The 7,692-nt window shown below is 36.5% G+C and overlaps 1 long non-coding RNA gene across 1 annotated transcript; it reads right to left on the bottom strand.

Annotated features, from left to right (window-relative positions):
• Positions 1-3,135: 3,135 nt before the first annotated feature.
• On the bottom strand, positions 3,136-4,214 carry LOC311080488. The gene is made up of 3 exons (XR_014605613.1): positions 3,984-4,214; positions 3,378-3,452; positions 3,136-3,287 (listed from the first exon to the last, which is right to left on the bottom strand). It is a non-coding gene; the product is annotated as an uncharacterized lncRNA (long non-coding RNA).
• Between the last annotated feature and the right edge of the window lie 3,478 nt (positions 4,215-7,692).

Below are 7,692 nucleotides of genomic sequence, written 5' to 3'. Positions count from 1 at the left end.
GCAAAACATTGCATTCAGTTCAAAAGTGGTTTCAAAACTGGCTTCAAACTTTGTAAACCAGTCTCCAGATGAGTGCAGCATTGATCAACAGCCAATTAAATTGCTAGAGAGCAAAAAAGTGAAAGACACCAAACCACTGTCTCACCCATACTTTCTTGGCATTTTTGGCAGTCTTGTTTCAATCCAAATCACTGCAAATGAATGCAAGTCGTTCTTCCATGTTGTTTGCGGTCATGATTTTTTTTTGTAGAGAATGATATTTAATTGACATTGTAGAGTTTTTTTTTTGTAGTGTGCATGCTTGACTTAAGGTAAGTTTTATTTTATTTTTTAAAGTCCCCATGCAGTCAATAATTTTATCCTTTAAAATTCATGTTTGATCACCAAATTACATATTTAAAAAAATGTTCCTGTGATTTTTTTTTTCATGCCTTAAAATAGCTTGAATGTAACAACACCCTTGCTTTATTCAGTATGCATGGATCCATGAATATGCAAATGACCCCCGTCTCCACTCACTCATACAGGCTCGTCTACAAGTCTACAATGTATCAGAATGGTAATACGTTTTATAGTAGTAGTAGTAGTAGTAGTAGTAGTAGTAGTAGATAACTTTATTGTCCCCGTGGGGCAATTGGGTTTGCAGCGCAGTCGCAAGGCACTTCATGACAAAACATCAGACATATGACACAAACAAATACAATACAATGCAACACACTATAAACCCCTGCATCTAACCAGGCCAACTGGACATCTAGCTTATTTTGACTGATTTAAGGCTTTTATGGCTTGTGGTACAAAAGAAAATTTGGATCTGTTCTTGGTCATAAGGGGTGGGCAGAAACGACACCTAGATGGCAATAATTTAAAATGAGATGCCAACGGGTGTGTGTAATCACATACAATGTTATTGGCCTTTCTCACCATTCTGTCTTTGTAAATGTGTTCAATGCTCGGTAATGTTATCCCAAGAAACTTGCTGGCAGTAGTAACTGTTTTTCTGATTATCTTTTTCTGAGATTCAGTGGCATTTCCGAACCAACAGATAAATACAGCAAGTTAAAACACTTTCAATAAAAGCAGTATAAAACATTTGAAGCATTTTGTTATTGACATTAAAAACAAGCAGTTTCTTTAAAAAAAAAAAAAAAAAAAAAACATTCTTTGCTGTGTCTTAGTGTGCAAAAGATCAGTCCATGAGTCCCATTTAAGCTTGTTGTCCAGTACAATGCCAAGGTATTTATAGTTTGTAACAACCTGAATAATCTCCCCATTGATAAAAGTGTTGGTGGGTTGCTGTGACTTTCTAAAATCTATGGACATTTCTTTGGTCTTATTGGTATTTAAAATTAAGTGTGACTCATTGCACCATTCTAAAAAGGAGTCTAAAACTGGCCCATGATCTACCTCCCAATCCTGTAGCAGACTCACTAGAGCTGTGTCATCTGCATATTTAATAAAGTGCCTGTTTTGAAAAGTGCTAGTGCATGAATTTGTGTATAAAATAAATAGTAAAGGGGATAGAACACATCCTTGTGGAGAGCCTATGGATGCTGTCATCACATCAGACAGAAATGAGCCTACTCTAACCCACTGGAATCTACTGGTAAGGAAATCCATGATCCAATGAATAATACCTGTATTAAGATAGAATTCACTGGCTAAAATGTCTGCAAGAATCTTAGGTTGCATGGTGTTAAAAGCAGATGAAAAGTCCACAAATAGAATCTTAGCATGAGTCTTTGGTTTCTCAAGGTGAGTATGCAAAAGGTGCATTAATGTCAAAATTGTGTCATCCACCCTCCTAGAGGCTTGATAAGCAAATTGCAGGGGGTCCATAAGATGGTGGGTATGTACTAAAATGTACCTCTTTACACTGTAAAAATAAAAGGTGCCTGGAGGAACCTTTTGGGGTTCTTCACTTTGCCACACCGGCGGAACCGTCTGTAGATCCTCTAGGCACCCTTTAAAAAGGGGCGGTTCTCTGAGGAACCACACAGGTTTCCTGAGGAACTCTTATATTAGGCACTGTTTGGAACCACTTTGGGTGCCTCCAGGAACCAAATTTCATTTTTTTTTTAATATTTAATTTCATGTTGTTACTATGGTTACCTTTGACTTCTATTATAATAAACAAATTGAAACAAATACAAAATAAGAATTGTTTATTACATATTTTATATTAATTTTTATACATACACTTCCATGCACATGGGAAAAAAAGCTAACTATAGATTAATATAAATGAATACACAAACCTCACCAATAGTATAATACATAAGCAACATGAATAATCAAGCCTGTATATACAATAGGCTATACAAGAAAAGACATTTCAACAAAATGCATGGAAACACATGTTCCACGAAATAAATCAATGTAAAAAAATAAAATTTTGACTAATAAAAAATGTCCATCTTCACTTAACTTTAAAACATTTGTGTTTCAGTCCGATGGTAAGTCTGACATCACTGTTTCCAAGTCCAAAAGCTCTATCAGATGCCAAAAACAAACAAACAGTGCTAATATGCACTCATTGTGCTGTAATATTCCTGAAAATTATGATCCTAACCTTTATCTCTATACCGAAATCTCTGATGGTTAGTTATTCAGCTATTTTGAATCATAAAATGTTGAAGTCTGGGATGCCGTTAGACTGGAGACTGTAATGTACACTATGGCTTTTGAAAAGCTTGAATGTGTGACTTGAATCAACAGTGCTCATAAATGGTTGTTGAGTATTCTCATGAAACAAGATAGAGGAAGTAGAAGTAGAAGCTTCGACCCGGAAACAGTATTAAGGTGCAGTAAAATTATCTGTTGTTCTGTGAATGTTCACTGGTGAATTCCAGTCATTTCAATAAGAATCCACACGATCAGCAATTTCGTTTGTGGTCAAAAATGTCACTATGGGACCAAGGTGGTCACTGGAATTTGCTAGATTTGACCAACAGAAAGCTGCTTGAAAGTGACTCCTGTGTGAGCTGTGCTTCATACATTACGTTGCTACACTGCTGACAATGGTCAATGGACCTTTTTGCCTGTGTAATTTCACAAAATTCACAAATGTGACGCATCTTTACTCACTGCAACATAAAATGCAATCAATAATAAAATCGGGACATGTGAGGTACTTAAAGAGTTAGAAAAGTGAAAAGGTACAGCAGATTCGTTTTCCGTTTGTTTTTCCTCTTTTCTGGTGGATGGTTCAGGCACTTCAGTGATTTTCAGGTCTACAGGAGGATTTTTATTCTTGTTCAAACTTGTATTTCAGCTTACCGAGATCCCTGCAAAGTACAAAATTTACTGTTAGTAAGGTTATTAAAGTGATAGTTGTGAAATTTAAATAATTTCCTCAGCCTTGTGATCTTCCAAACCTGTTTGACTTTCTGTCTGTGGAACCCAAAAGCAGATCTCAGGCATAATGCAACCCCAGTCACCGTTCAATTTCACTGCATGAAACACAAGCAGAACAAAATTGTAAATCATTGTGTAAATCATTCATGAAACCATTCTTATGTACACTTGTCTAGTTCAATTCAATGCAACAATTTATGTAAAAATGGTTAAGCTCCAAAAATGTCCCAGAAAAGATCCTAAAAATAATCAATGAGTTCACAACTCATGTGTTATGGGTTGTGTTATAAGTCTTCTGAAGCCATATAATAGCTTTTTTCTTTTCTTTTTGTCGAAAAAGACTAAACTTGAAGTTATAATTCAGAGTTAAAATGTTGTATATTCAAATGCAAATGATAATAGATATAAGAAAAAATGCATAGCATTATTGGCGCCAAACCTGTGATATTATTTTTAACATTGATATTATATTATTAGTAACATGAATGAGATTTGAGAGCATGAGGGAAGATTTTCAGAGAATAACTGATTAAAAAACACAAGTACACAGTCAAACAATACAATTTCACACAAAGAAAGTTCATACAGTAGTAATAAAGTACTTGCATGTGGTGCAGGTAACTTACTGTAATTCAATGTTGCCACTGAAATGTTCAGATTATTTTAGAAATGTACTGGTCGTTCTGGGGAAACAAAAGAACAAAGCTGATTATTCACAACATAATATTTACTGACCAGTAAATGGCTTTAAAATGGTATTTGAGAGAATGAGGGCACATGTAGTAAGTTAAGTAAAGTTAGGCTAAACAAAAACAGACCAAACTATATTAACCTGCTTTTGTTATTCATAACAAACGCTAATGACGACAGCAGGAATCAGCTAAATTAGTTAGGCTAACGTTACATCAGCAATTTGAAGACACAGTTGTACAGAATATGTTGAATTGAATGACTAAATCAATCTAAGACAATAAGTCAATAATTTCCATTTGTTCATTAGATCAACGTAGTTAGCATCGCGGCTAAAACCTTCATAACAGATAACTTACTGTGCAATAAACGAGTGGTAAACACTGTAAAAACGTAGTAATGTATAATAAATTTAGTTTATATATGTGTGTGTTTGAAATGATATATAGTGAGTAGACTCTGTATTTATATTTATTTGGAGAGTTTACAAACCTTGTAATGGAGAGCCGAACAAACTGCGGAAGCTGCGGCGGGCTTTGATGAGGGGAGCCGTTACTTTCAAAAACGATGATGACGATCAGCTGAGCTTTGTTGCGCGCGAGCAGCGCGAGGATCACTGAAGCGACGACAGCAGAGGAATAGCAGCAGTTTCGTGACAGAATAAAACTTTTCTCCTCCTGGTTCTTTTTCTTCATATTATTAATATTATTATTATTTAGTGTTGTTGTTTAAGGTTTAAATTAATCAATAAAATAGGCCTATAGGCTACTAAATAAATGTAAGATACCCAGGTGAAAAAGACATAGGCTACTGTTAAATGTATTAAAAATGCATTAAAGTATATTTGTATTGTAGGCCTACTAAAAACACACTCAAGTACATTTTTAATACATTTACTAGTACGTCTTTTTCACCTGGGTATGTATACTAAATCAAACTTAAGTAGCCTATAATAATAATAATAGGATAATAATAATCTTATTCTGGCCTCACTGAACCATTGGGTTCCTCCAGATGCTGGATTTAACATAAGAGATCTTCCAGGAACCACTTAAATGTTAAAAGATCTTCCAATGACCCTTTTATCGCATTCAAGTTCCTCTATTTTCCCCCAAAGCACTTTGAGGTCTCATGGAAATGAAAAGGTGACTCCAGAACCTCTGAACTAAATACAAAGTGCTTAAAGGATCCCATAAGTTCCAGCAAGAACCTCAAAGATTGTCAATGCTCCTCCAGTAACCCTACTATAGGAGAAAGAGCTTTGGGGCACTTAAATTATATTTTGAAGTTCCTTGAGTATCCAACAGGATATTTGAGGCTCCTTTAGTTTTTACAGTGTACCAGGCGCTCCAGGCACTTCATGACCAATGATGTCAATGCAATTGGTCTGAAGTCATTGGACTCTGTTGGTCTTAGCAGTTTTGGCACGGGTACAATTGTAGATGTTTTCCACAGGATGGGGACTTAACAGAAATTAAGAGAAGAGGTAAAAATATCAGTGAACACAGGGGCTAACTGTTCTGCACAGTGCTTGAGGATATTACCACAGATTTTATCAGGGCCAGGACTTTTCCGTGGATTGCAGTGACTAAAAAGGTGAAAGACATCCGATTGTCTGATGTTTAATGCAGATGCAGGGGATGGAGGGGTTAGCCCGATGCCAGCTCCAGCACCGCTGCCGCTCTCAAAGCGACAGAAGAAGCCATTTAGCTTGTTTGGCTAAGCCTTTGGCTTGGCTACGTTATCAAACAGCTAATAATGTGTTGCTAATGTTACACAAACCATGTTCCCGTTCTCCATCTCAGAGTCAGACAGCTGCCTCCTAAAAATCAGAATCCTTACAAATGCTTTGAACAACTCAGAACATCAGTGGAGAAAGGCAAATAGTTCATCATAACATTGTAATATACATCATACATAATTCACCCGCTATATTGCCAACCCGATTTTTCGTATCAACAGAAAAATATACAAGAATAACCTGGCTTCTCTTGAGACTCCAGTGCTTCAGTTAATGATATGCTAAAGCCCGGCGACACGTTGACGTGATTGGTTACAAGGTAGTTTATGAAGTAAGAAACACAGTTTTTTTTTTAATGTATTTTTTTCCACTGCAGTTTGAAGGAGAAAATACTCAGCAATGGTGCTGACTTATGAATTTGCAAATGGTTTGTCTTAAAGCATAATAAAAACACCACATAGACATAAACAACAATAAAAACTTGATTTTCACCACAGGGGGTCTTGTAAGAGAATATATATATATATATATATATATATTTTTTTTTTTGTCTACAGCATAATAGGCACATCATTTTCGTTTTGATTTATATTTTAAACAACAATGTCAGCGGGGCAAGAAAAAAAAAAAAATCAAGATATATTCTCTTAGTATCTAAATCAATTTAGCTTTTTCAGTAAATTTAACTTGTTTTATAGACATTCTTCATGGAAAACAACACAAAGACACTGATAAAAGAAAATGATTTTCGCAGTGTAGAACAAACCCAGATGTCTAGATAGCGAACAGCACTCTCATTTTCTTTCCCTCGCTTGTGCGTTGGTGAATTTTGTAAGTACATAAGCGAATCCACAGGAGAGCAGACGAAGATGTCCCTGATATTTCGCAACAACCTGAATATCATCTTGTGTGGGAGTATTTACACCAGTCAGCCAGTGCAAATATCAACTTCAGACTGCACTGCTGAACTCAGCCCGGCTTCTCTCCCAACAGCAAACTTAACATTGACTCACACTCGGAGACAGCAATTAAATAAGAGCCATCAGTTGTGGGAGATCACAGCCAATGCATGCACGTGGGTGTAGGTGAATAACTAAAATGCGGTGCTGAATATACTTGTTTAATGTCACTGTCTTGTCTGCTTCCAACTCCCACCAGCACACTTTACTGGTTCAGACCACGCCCCATTGCACTCTGCTCATGAATAATGCATAAAGGTCCCCTATAGCAGGTGTAGTCGGGCCCATGAAACGATATGAATATTCAGTCATGGCGATAATGAAATCAAAATGTTAAGGATGGTTGTGTGTGGGTTGAGCGTATGAATTGCTGGGGTGCGCAGATGGGGAAAAATGAGAGATTTGATATGCACTGACAGAACCAAAATGCTTAGCCTTAAATTTAATAGCTCGTCAAAATTCAGATGGAGATGTCATTTGGATGGAAAGGACGGCAGTCATTTTGTGCACACCTAGATAATGGGTTAAGGTGAAAATAAAAGGATTTTAGATCATTAATCATGGGATATGAATATCCAAAACTCATCGCTTTGGCAAGACAAATGTAGATTGAGGGTACGTTTACACAACAACGATATGCTTAAAACGGAGGAGTTTTCCGCGTACAGACGACACCATTGTCAAAGCGATCACCTTTCACACGGATCTGCAAAAACGACTAAAAACGCTGTATTCTGCTGCCAGGCCGTTAGATGGTGATGAAACACTATAAAACTGAACACGTAATATGCATGTGCATGACGTCATTGTCTTTAGAGATTCTCGTTTTAGTTGTTTACACGGAGACCGTTTTCAAAAACGTGCACTTTGAAACCCGTTTTAAAAAGTTTGCGTTTTCAGCAACCCAAAACGCCATTGTCGTGTAAATGAATGGCCAAAAAGCGC

This window comes from Abramis brama, assembly GCF_963993115.1.
Source record: "Abramis brama genome assembly, chromosome: 3".
Classification (NCBI taxonomy): Eukaryota; Metazoa; Chordata; class Actinopteri; order Cypriniformes; family Leuciscidae; genus Abramis; species Abramis brama.
Note: the sequence above shows the minus strand (reverse complement) of the source record. Positions and strands in the feature narration are given on the sequence as shown.